This window comes from Aedes albopictus, chromosome 2, assembly GCF_035046485.1.
Source record: "Aedes albopictus strain Foshan chromosome 2, AalbF5, whole genome shotgun sequence".
NCBI lineage: Eukaryota > Metazoa > Arthropoda > Insecta > Diptera > Culicidae > Aedes > Aedes albopictus.
The window spans coordinates 39,369,669-39,382,629 of record NC_085137.1 but is presented as its reverse complement, the minus strand read 5'-3'; the positions used below and the strand labels follow the sequence as shown (position 1 = coordinate 39,382,629).

The window sequence follows — 12,961 nt, the reverse complement described above, 5'->3', positions numbered from 1 at the left end:
TTTCGACATCAGCTGCACTTTTGGCCCCTACAATCGAAATAAGTGTAGATCCAGTGCTAAGTGTGTTTGTTCTTGGTCCATATTCATGCTCGAGAGTACTCCAAAGGTGCTTTGGAGCACGTGCCATCGAAATTTGAAGTGCTCGGAGATTTGGAAAGAGCTACTTTGGTCAACCATAAATCAAAATCGTTGTTCGATACCGCTTAGCGGAAAGCATCACCTTGTGCAGTTGAGTGTGTTGACTATTGAGAGCAGTGTGTAAGCTGGAAACTACTTCAAATCAGAGTGATTCGAAGCCATGCTTTCAACGAAAAACGCAAACGGTTACTGGACGACGACGTGTAGGTAAACTAATTCGAAACATTATTGCAACGGTCGGATAATGATAGGTTTTGCTTCGGATTTCAAACGGGTGAGCTGACGGACTGCGCGCAGTCAAAGTCAGAGCCAGTAGTGGTGATTGATGGCTGATTGGGCGAAAGGTTTTGCTGGCTGTCCTGTGAGAGATTTGTAGGTATACCCACGGAGTAGACGAACGTTCGGGAGTGTGAGGTATGTTGACGCTGATTTGGTGGTTCAAAACGCTTCCTGAATTTTTACCCGGTGTTGGACGTTTTGACTGACTGAGATTTCGAAGAGATTGTTAACGCGACTATCAGCGGGCAGGATCAAGTGCTCATTAGGTAACGATTTATGGGACCAGTTGATGGCGGATTGAATCACAGAGTTTTAGTGCCTATAGCGTTGTCCTACATTGTTTCTAGATTGGAAAATATATTTTTTCAATCTTTACCAAGTTTTTAATGCTGGTCTGCGTTTAATGGGAAACTTTTGTTGCGTTTGTTGATTTGGAAAATGAAAAAAATCCGGAAACATTTCAAGAGAAAAAGATGTCAGCTGCAAGCAGTAAGATATCTAAGGCGTTTCCGCGCTCAGCTTGATTAGTTCTGCACCGATACCATCTTAGCTGGTAAGTTGTTTTAAGCAAATGGAGGGTCTGCTACATCTGCTTATGTTGGCTATGATTAAGGCTCTGACGTATGACGCATCCCAGTGCTGTCATGATAAAATCAGAGCTGCTTACTCAAGATTTCCGAATATCAGCGCTTCCTACGCTGGTAATTACCAGGAATGATTTCAAATGACTGAAATTTACACGATTTTTTTTTAATTTTTCACCTGCATTCTTGCAGGTATTCCTTCTATGAATTCAGCAATAATTACTCTAAAAATTACTCTTAAAATAGTTTCAGAATGTATTTTTTTTATCTGTACTGCTCAAGAATTTTCTCCATGATTACCTCGAGGGATACCGCCGGAAATTTTTTTATGGATTCTTTTAATATTTATTGAAAAATATATTACAGATAGAGGATTTCTTAGAATGCTTCAAACAAGGTTTATTTAGAAATTCTTCCTGGGATTCCTTAAGCGATTATCAAGGAAATTTCTTCAAGGATTGCTACGGAAGGTCGTGGATGTATTCTTTCATGTGTTTCTTCGAACATGTAAGAACATTCCATCAGAATTCTTCTGGAAATTTCTCAAGAATTCTATTAATTTCTCGAAAAGTTCATCCAAAGATTTCTTCAAAAGATACAATTCCAAACAAGGATGGAAATCTAGTGATCATGATTAGATTTCGAATGTGTCGTGGTCGAACGGCATCGCGCGATCATAGCAACAACGACAACATTTTGTCGTCAAGCATCATAACAAACTTCGGTCCGAGAAGAATGATTCGCTCGGCATGTGCGGGCGCGATGCGATCGTTATCATTAAGTCGAAATGATAAATGAGTGATTTCATTCACTTTTTGAGCCTTCTTGGTGATTTAACTTCCAGATATGCTTATGAACGTATCATTTCGAATCATGAATGCGGCCTACGGGTGCATAAGTGGCAAACAATGTGATGAATAAAATTTATCATGACTTGTAACATGATCCGATAACGGGTCATCACGCGATAAAGCGTGCATCAGATGCTTTGATTGTTCTGTGATACAAGCACGGTGTGAGGCGTCTTCATCATGCTACTGCAAGAACAAGGCAATCTTGGATTATTCGTATCCTGTATCATTAATCGCTTGAAGTGATTTTCTGCCATCCTTGATTCCAAAAAAAAAATCCTCTAGAGGCTTTCTTTTGAAATAGAGATTTTTTCCTGGAACTCATTCCAGAATTATTGTTGAAAATTTTCCAATGTTTCCTTAGGTTTCATTCCGCATATTCAGAGGTTTAGAATTTTCTCAAAAATCTCAAGAGATTTTGAAAGTTTTACCGGTTATTCTTTCAGGGTTTGCTTGAGGTTTCTCCTTCAGGAATTATTCTTCAGGGATTTTCTTGTGCGCTGGTACTGTGTACAACATGTGAGCTTTTTTCAACGTTTTGTACAAGTGGATACCCGAGCATAGGCGGATAACAAAGTGATATCATTTTGATAATAAACTGTGTTATCGGTGTAATCATTTTGTTATTTTTGTTATCATCTTTTGCAATTGATGGTAACGAGTTGATAACAAATTTAGTCATCTATAATTTTGGTCTATCGCGATAACATAAAAATACCTAATGATAACAAAATATGTTATCAGATTCCAAACGCATATTTCAAAGCTTTCAACTGAGAGTCTGATGAACCTCGAATCTAAAAATAGATTCCGCTTTCCACCTTCAATGCGACTGTAGTACGAAAGCGTAGCTTTCAATTATTCTCACCCTCACTGAGTCCGGTTGGTATATGCCTTAGAGATACGACTGTGATAGTTGATTCGGGGTAATGGCGGCTTCCAATCTCTTTCAATTAAAAACGAATTCTTATGTTTTTAATTGAAAGAGACTGTAAGCCGGCAATCACTCGATCAGGGTTCGAGACCCGCTGGGCGCAATAGTTGAAAACATGGATTGTGAATTATAAGAAGCTTTTTTCAATTGCTGTCAGTGTCGATAAAGTAGATTTTTACTATTTTCGTCGATAAAATAGCTCTGAATGATAACTAATTCAGTAACAAATTTTGAAAACGACGTATAATCAATGCTACACCATTGATTATACGTCGTTTTCAGAATTTGTTATCGAATTGATAACAAAACCAGTTATCAATAAACTGTATTTTTTCTTGTTGATAACTAAAGCAAGTTGAACAAAATATTGTATAACACAATAAGTTATCAACTTGAACTCAATGATAACTCAACTTCTTATCATGTTGATATTCGAGAAGTAAATTTGAGTTATCATTTTTGTTATGTTGGCTCTTAATTCAACCTTAATAATAACAAAGTCATATATCAAACGAATGATAACCAGGTGACGGAACTTGTTATCATTTTGTTATTCGCCTTTGCTCGGGTAGTTGTACTGGTGGGTTAATTCTGAAGAAATCTTTAAAGACATTTTTTAAACAATCCCTGACGAAATATTGGAATCCAGACTGGAATCTCTATAAGAATCTCTGAAGGATTTTTTGAAGAAATCTCCAGTAATATTTCTATAGAAAGCTCAGGAAGTGATTTCGAATGAATCTCCAGAGTAATATTTGAATAAAAAAAAATACAAATAAAATAGAAAAAAATACCCGGAAAAGTCTTGGGCGGAATTCCTGAAAAAGTTTAATGTTGGTGGCACGACTGATGTTGTTGATCGTAGACATTTTTTGGCATTACAGTCAAAGAAACCTTTCGTTGATTCTTTTAAATCTTCGCCAACGTTTCGGCCCTTGTTGGGACCTTCTTCAGGGCCTAAAATTCATTCGTTATTAACCGTTATGTGGCCGGCAAACTTTTTGCTTTTTTCTACAACGTGTATTTTAAATGGGTGCTGGGTACCCGGGTACCCTGCCGGCCACATAAGGGTTAATTTAGGGGGGAGGGGGGGGGAAAGAATCGGAATTTTGAAGGAATTGATGGAGAGTTTTCTAAGGAAATCCATGGAAGGTTTTCAAGAGGAGTTCTTGGAGAAATTTATGGAGGATCCTCTAGAGGTAAAGACTTTTCAAAAGATTTTCTAATGGAATCCATGGAGCAATTCGGGAATGGAATCCAAGGAGAAATTTCCGAAGACATTCCTGGCAGAATTTATCTATCTATCTATCTATATACACTGGAACCACTTTTTATGCACATGGCTGGAACTGCATAAATTAAAAATGTGTATAAATTAAAAAAGGCATAAAAAGAGGGAAATTTATGCATAAATTAAGTTTGGGATTTAATTAGAGAATCTAGTTTACGAGAACAGGTCTTGCTCCTGGGCAGTTGAGGTGGGGCTCAGGGGGTTTACAGAAAGTTTCCATAGAGCCCAAAAAGGGGTGTTTAAGGTATTTCAGAGTCTGCTCTGAAACTTCCTGAAATGCCTCAAAAATCCCCCTTAAACCCCCCGGGGACCCCATGCAACGCACCTGAGAGGCTTCGAAACCCCTGAGAACTCCTCCGTAACGCTTTCGTAACGCCTCTGAATCCCCTGAAAATGCTCTGAAACGTCTTGAAATGCCTCCAAAATCTCCCTTAGAACCCCTCGGACCCCATGTATTGCACTTGAGAGGCCCTAAACCCCCCGAAAACTCCTCCGTAACGCTTTCGTAACGCCTCTTAATCCCGCTGAAAATGCTCTGAATCTCAGACCCTCCCTCCTCCTCCGTAGACTTTTGTTCATACAAAAATTTGAAAATTTGTTTGGAGACTTTGGCCGGGCCCCCGTCTCCCCTCAGAGTATACGTAGTTTATGGACAGGCCCTGATACCATAGATGTAAACTGATGAACTAGTGAATAACAACAATTAATTAATACCCAAAATATCACTTTTTTCAAGTGCCCTCATTTTGAGACCCAGAGCGACAGGCATGATTTTATTAGTGCAATCGACCATCAACTATCAGCAGACAGCGACGCCGACGACGACGACAGTCGACTGACATAATTAAATAACAGTTGCTCTTGAAAACTGGTTCACTCGGTTCGGTTTTATGTCTCTTATCCGTCCCGCTGGGATTATGTCAAGGAAGCGAAGAGAGTGAATGGCGTCATGGAAATGACCAAAGTTGGTGAAATTCCATCAGGTTGAATATTTTCTTTGTTTCTGGTGGTTTCCCATTCGTTCGCCGCGTATCCGATCTGGTCCGATCCGATCCGCGTTGGTCACCACAGCTGAGTGCCCTTTAGCTGCGCTGAATGCCGCCGAGGCTGTGCGCATTTCAAGGTCCCCCTGCGCGGGTTTCTTTCACTTTCAATTCATGTGCCCCTCGTCTGCTCCGGTTGTTGTTATGCTCTCACTCTCTATTGATGGTAGGTACCTACCTGGGGCAGTAAATCATCCAACTCACTCTCGAATGGAAACGAGACGATCTTGGTCTGTCGTGATGAACGGACGTACGGATGGATGGACGGACTGAGGAGGCTGGCGAGGGGATGGACCTAGTGGGAGCCATCAAGGTCGCCTCGGAACAAGTAGCCATTGTGATTAAGGTTGCAAAATAGCGACAGGCCGCACGAGTACACAGTAAATCATCGCATCGATTGCTGGCAATTGAATGTCTGTTTTATGGAGATGTTGAAAACGGCTACGAAGAGGAGATCTAGAACGTTAATTGTCTTCAGGACATCCAATATTGAAGATGCAGATTTATAGCCTCAGCATTGGAATGTAATTGCAGATTCGTGATTGCTGTACGAAATTAAATTGCAACTTCTATTTGATTTATGCTCAGTTTATAGAAAATTGAACCTGCGGTCACTCAACAAACGATTTTGAAATACATTTCATGATATTCTAAGGAGTCAGGTCGTATAAACGTTTAGCGGTGAAACAGCGTGCCAAATATTCTGCAATTTGAAAGCCATTTAGCTTTACTGGAAACTAGTACTTTCAAGGTCGTTTGGATAATGAAATAAAACTTTTCAAAATTGCTGATCTATCGTAGCACCTAGTGCCACGCTGCGGTGAATTTGCTTTCTGAGCACTTGCCAGTGCTGAAAACATTATTTCTTCATATCTAGTTCGCCAATATCAATTGGCAATTTTCGAAGGTTGTCCGTGAGATTTACCTCAAATATTCAAAAGAGTGTGGTTTTCCCGTGACTTTTTTTATAGAACTGGTCTAGCCGCGCAAGTTTTTCATATAACCATATTCTCAGGTTCAGCTTCTAAATTGGGCTATAGGTGGATGAATATAGATATGTCAATATTACATTTGAAGCACTGCTTCATACGCATGTCATGTCCAAAGTAAAGTATTATGAAACGTGAATGTACTCCAAATGAGAGCTATAAATGTTCTGAGCCACTTTGTTACAATTATCTCCAGGCACATCACCAGAAATTGCTTCAGGGATTCTATCTATCCACTTAGGCCGTTACAAATATTTATTTCACTTTTTGTCCCACCACTCTTTGACTGGTCGAGGGGGGGGATAAAAATAATAAAGCATTTTATTTGAAAAATATTTAAAACTCATCGGATTTGTTAAAGAGTTTTGAGCAAGACCCGAAATTTTGATAAATATTTTTTTATGTGCCCCCTCAAAATGCAATATCCAGCCAAAAATTTTTGAAGGGGGGGGGAGACAAAAAGTCAAAATAAAATTTGTATCAGCCTTATATTTTTTTCTATTTGTATTAAACGAGATTTTCAGCCATAGGCTAGTTCATCTCGGGATCCACGCTGTACTCCCCTTCCGAAGGAAGAACTCCCTTTTTTGTGAGTTTGTCGGGAGCGGGATTCAATCCCATGTCCTTGGCATGATAGTCAAGTGTTCTAACCATCATACCAGGTACGCTTCCCCTTTTTTTTTTTTTTTTTTAAAATTTCATTGGAAACAGATTCTTGCTGGATGTCGTACAATGATTTTAGGAAGAATTTCACCATGAATTCCTCCAGGAATCTCTTTAGAATGCATTCTTATCCATCTATTTATTGGGGAATGTCTTCAGCGGTTCCTCTAGATATTTTTTCCAGAAATTCTCCGGGAATTTCTCTTGCGTCTTGTTTAGGAGTATCTTAAGATTATCGCGAAAGATCAATTCTGAAACAAGTACACGGGTTTCTGTAGAGACTTCTTCAGCAATACCTCCAGGAATCCTTTCAGAGGTTTATTGGGAATTTCTTGCAAATTGCTACAGAAGATCGTGCTGAACATTCTAAACATTCCTTCAAGAATATTAAAATAATTTCCTAGGTGTTTCTCGTTGGGATCTCTCCTACAGAAATCTTCTAGAATTATCGTAATTTTCTCTTGGAAATCCTCAACAGTTTTCTTCAGAAGATGCGATTCCAAGAGAACGTTCTTCACAGAGATTCAGAGCATCTTTCAGAGATTCGTTTAGAAATTCCTCTAGGGTATTCTTTCCAAAAATCGGAAATTTCCCCTAAATTTTTTAAATTATTTTTTTGGGAATTCTCCAGAGGCTTCTTCAGGTATTGCTCTACATATATTCAGAGATACTTCCAGGCATTAATTTAGAAATTCCTCTAAAACATTCCCAAGAGATTCTTCAAGAAATTCTTCCAGGGGTTTCTCCAGAAGCTCCTCCAGGTATTCCTTCAGGAATTGCTAAGATTTTTTTTCAGCAATTTGGTCTGAGATTTTTTCAGATATTTGCTTGGTTATGCTTCAGGAACTTCTGCAAAGATTCTATCAGCAGTTCCAACATATAATTCATTACAATCTATTCTTCCTAAAACCATTTTTATCATATATTTCTTTAGTGGTTCTCTTCAATAGTTGCCTTCTAGAAAATTTTATTTTTTCAAGGATATTTCTCGGATTCCTTTTCAAAACGACGTATCTACATAGGATTTGCGTGTATTATACGTCGTTTTGAAAAAATATCCGGGCTTTGTTCAATAAAATCCTGCTGAGTAGTTCTATCTTGGAATTCTTCAGAAAACCATCCAATGATCTCACAGAGGAATCTAGAGAATTCCATCAAACATTCTTGCACGAGTTTCCTCAAGGTGTCTCTCTCCAGAAGTTTCTATAACAGTTGTAACTTAAAAGAAAAGAAAATCGCGTTAAGTAGTGTTCCTTTGAATTCCACTAAGAATTTGCATCCTTTGACAGATACGTATTTCAACCTCAACTGTAAGGTCGTCTTCAGTGTCTTGTACTTGACTCGACTGAAGAGATCCATCGCATTCTACACGTTTTATACATCTTTGATAAAAATAATAGGTAACTTAATCTAGGTAGTTTTTTTTCCCCGAGCATGCAAAAACTTATATCTATATTAACCTCTACCATAGAATAGGTAATACAAAATTCCTCCACCACCGAATAGATATATTTTCCACCAGCACAGGATAGGTAAAACGTGGCTTTTCAAATTATTACCCCCTAAGTACTCTCGTATGGCGTGTGTCTCATAATGTACCTGTGATATATGAACTTTGTTTGCCTATCCTGTACTGGTGGAACCAAACCAAACAATTATTGTGGGAATTTCCGCAGGAATCTCGGAAAGATTTTTCAAGAAATTTTTGGAGGTTCACTTGCAGGAATTTCCAAGGGATTCTCTGTAGGATTGTTCAAGATATTATTGGAGCAATTTCTGAAAAATTTCATGGAATAACTTTAGGAGAAAATCCTTTGTTGAAACTGTTGAAGAAATCCTTAATATTCTGAAAGATTCTCTGGAGATATTCATGAAGGAATGAATTCCTGAAGGAGATTTAGAAGGAATCTGAGTAGACATTTCTGAAAGAATCATTGAAGGAATTTCCAAAGAAATCTCCAGAAGTATTCCTGTGTAAATTGCAGGACGTACTCTTTAATGAATCTCATTAGGATTATCTAGAGAAACCCCATGGAAGGTTTTGAAATAATCCCAGGAATTTCCTGAAGCAAATCCTTGGGAACGCCTTGGTGGAATTTCTAGAAAAGTTTATTCAGGAAAAATCTTGAATTAATTCTTTCATAAAATTCTAGGAGAATTAATGGAAGCAGTATCGGAGTTATTACAACAGGATTTTCTGGCTGAGTGCCTACAGAAATTCCGGGATATATTCCTGCGGTTCCTGAACAAATATCTACTGGACCTCTTGAAGAAATACCTGAACTACATTCTTAAGGAGAGTTCCTGAAGTATCTCTGAAGAAATCTTTAGAAGAATTTCACTGTAGAAAATTATAAAAAAAAATCCCGGACATATTTCCTAAGGATTTTCAACACGAATCACAAGAAGAATTTATAGAGTATTCTCTGAAGAATTTTTAGAATGATTGAATGATAATCTACACTTAAGAATTATTGGAGTAATTTCCTAAGAAATAGTTGCAAAATATCTTAAAGAAGCTTTGGAGAAATTTATTTTTGAATTTCTGAACAAACCTCGGGTAGTTTTGGAAATAAACCGTGATAGATTTTATGAAAGATTGAATAAATTTCTTAAGGATGTTATGGATCTATTTTATGCCACAAAAGTTCAGCTTATTGGACGCAGTGGCCCCCCAACAGGGGAGGAAAAAAATGGATTTAGAAGAAATCCATAGACAAGTTTTTAAAGGAATCTTGCGAGAAAGAGAGAAATCCCATGAACCATTTTTGAAATAATCTCTTAAGAAAAAGGTATCTCTGATAGATTTTCTGGAAGAGTCTGTGGAAGATTATCCAAGGAAATCCTTGGAGAAATTTCCCTGTGAAATTCGGAGCTTTTTATTTTCTGAATGAATCGCTGAAAGCATTTCTGAAGTAATCCGTGGATGATTTGCTCGTAGGGACTTCTGAAAAAAATTTTAGAGAAAGTTCTGAGTGAACCCTTGGAAGATTTTCTTTAGGGCATGGTTTCCCAAACTGTGTGTCGCGACACCTCAGGGGGGTCACCGGCCTTCATCCAGGGGGTCGCGAGGGACAGTCGAATATTTCACTGTAACAGACAACAAATGAGGGAATTTCTATGGTGGATCGCGAAAAGTAAGTCTGCTGGCAAAAGGGGGTCGCGCATCGGAAAGTTTGGGAACCTATGCTTTAGGAAGTCTTGGAGAAATTTCTCGAGAAGCCTCTAGAAGAAGATCTGAACGAAAATCTAGAGGAATTCCTGAAGCAATCCATAGAAGTTGTTGTAAAATAACATTCAAATTGTAATCTGTGCCAGATTTTCTGCAAGGAATTTCTGGATGATTTTCTGCAGGTTTTTTACGATTTATGACTTATAATTTTCTATAGGTTAGTGCACATGTTTACTAATATGATGTTCGAACGGTGCCGTATTTGCAGAAAATGAACTGCAACGGATAATATATGACCCCAACATAGAAACGTCTGTATAAATTCACCCATTCGATAAAATAGAATACTATCTTCGGCAAAGTTGTTGCAAATTGAATTGGACAAAAATGGGAATGTTTATAAATGGGACTTCATTGATAACCTAGAACATCCTGAACACCATGAAATTTGGAAAAAACGAAATAATTGACGTACCAGTTGTTATAAAAGCTGAACTTGAATGTGGGTTACGTTCAAATGTATTCATTTAGCCTTCGTCAAGCATATCAAAAGGTGTTTTATATTCTGGGATGTTCTAGGTTTTCCAAACTGTCCTATTGTAAAGTTCTTCAAATATACAAGAACAATTTTATGTATTTTCACCCTAAATAACCTACTGGGATCCGTGAAGCTCTTGGCATCTACAATGTCATTTATAGACACTATAGGGATATTCCAGGTCAGCCAAACTACCTTGGAGTTCAGAACTTTAGGTCTACACTCGTAACAGTAGTCATATATGTTATACTGAGTAACGTTGCATAATCAACCGCAGTTACTGGCGCAATCTGAAATCTACTAGCTTATTATAAAGCTTTGGGACGTTCAGGAACGTTCGAACTTTTCTCTAATGAAGTCCTACAAATCTACAAAAAAAACTTTATGTGTTTTCACCATAAATCATAGCATAGCATAATTTGCTGGGATCCGTGAAGCACTTGAATTCTCAAATGTCATTTAGAGAGACTATGGGAATGTTCCAGATCAGCCAAACTATCTTTGAGCTCAGAACTTCAGGTCTACTCTCGTAACATCGGCTATATTTGACATACTGAGTAACGTTTCATAATCAATCGCATTGAGGGCCGTCCAAAGTATCCTGAAATTTAGCTCTTGATAGTAACAGTAGTTATTTTCATAATGAAATTTAAACTGTAATCTGTAAACCCCTGTATGTCACTTCAAGATAGTTTTGAGATATTCCAGATCAACAACACTACTCCGGAGACCATACATACAGGTTTACACTTCTGATAATAGCTTTTGTCACTACGTTAAGTAGTGTTACATAATCCACTGTATTTACCAAAGTCATTAGAGGAACAATAAGAGTTGTTATATATTTATTTTTTTGATATTATGGACTTCTTTCCTTGTTATGAAGCTTAGTTGATAAAAACATTCACTGTAACTTTTAGAAGACTTACTGGACATGGTAGATTACAAATCGTAGCTTTGTATAATAAAAGAATTTATCATTACACCCGTAGACTTAAGGATCAAAACTCAAGAATAGTTTGGATAACTCAGGATATCCAGAAAAACATATTCTGCATAATATTCTACCGTTTTTATGCTCTTGACCACCAAAACTACAAAAAAGTAGAAAAAACTCCATAATAACGCTTGGAAAAATTCCGGCTTCAAAGGGTTCAAAGGGAATTTGAAACCACCTCAGGGAGCATTCTTTGATTTTGATTCACGCTGAATTTGGAGCTCCACTAACACCTCTCAGCGTGACGTATGATTGACCACTAAAAACATTGCAGTACTACCTCCTGTAAAATTTTCATAAAATCGGCTTGTAGAATGGACTATTTAAAATCTCTCATTGCAAAAACTGACGCTGCTATTTAGCATGATGTTTTAAATCAAGATCAAGGGTAAGATGGGATTTATTCGAACTTTCATCGTTTTTAATGCTAAATAGCCTCATTTGTTGAGTAGTAACAGCAACTAAAACATATGTGGTGCAAAAAGACATCTGCCATGGATAGGGGGAGCGGATTTGGTGTGATGGTTAGAACACTTGAGTATCACGCCGAGGACCTGGGATCGAATCCCATTCCCAACAAACTAGCAAAATGTGAGTTCTTCCTTCGGAAGGGGAGTAATGCGTGGGTCCCGAGATGAACTAGCCTAGGGCTAAAATCTGGTTAATACAGATCTGCCATGGAGTAAGATGCCATTTAATGACAACATTCAAATATGACGTCAATCATTTTTCGGGCATTTTAGAAATCTTTTCCCCCTTCTGTCACGGTTTTCTGTATACTCAATACAGTGACCCCACAATTTATGAATCGGCAAAAATGATCACAGTTTATGGATCACTAATTTGATCAACATGGTGATTCATCCATAGTGTACAAAATTAAGGTGATTCATCGGTGTGGGGTCACTGTACTTGAAGTGTCACTTTTACAGATCTTACAGATCCTCTCTCCCCCCTAAACGATGGTCATCTTTTTTTTTGTTTATAGAGACTTTACCCTGAAGGGGCATTCGTCTCTAAGGGATGGTCATCATATTTGAATAACCCCTAACATAGATAGCGTAGATATCAACAGCCATGCGCCTCCATGTCTTTCGCAGTCTCATTTGGGTACACATGGCTGTAAAACCTTAAAACTTGAATTGCAAGCAAGAAAAAGTAAATTTTCCAATTTTCATAAGGAATTCAAAAGATTTTCTGTAGGTTAGCCTGCCTGGCTTCTAGAAGGATGTTTCATGCAAATATATCTTGACACTAACTATCTAAAGCAATGATCACCTTCTGGAATGATTTCATGATTTATCACAAATGCACTGATGGGGTAACAGTGCATTTTGGGCCGGATTCCTCTATTTCATTCATGCCGTCTCGTGGTGTGAATCAATCGTTTGACCCTTCGTCACCGTTGTTGGTGATCAACAGTGCAACGGCCCTTTAAGTTTCAACATTTCTAGGCCACAACTGCTACATTCAAAGGTCAGA

The 12,961-nt window shown here is 38.0% G+C and overlaps 1 protein-coding gene across 1 annotated transcript in view; it reads right to left on the bottom strand.

The window, feature by feature from the left end:
* LOC109421171 (angiotensin-converting enzyme) overlaps window positions 1-12,961 on the bottom strand; it is a 484,598-nt gene that overhangs the window by 14,412 nt on the left and 457,225 nt on the right. The gene's annotated exons all lie outside the window — the stretch shown is intronic.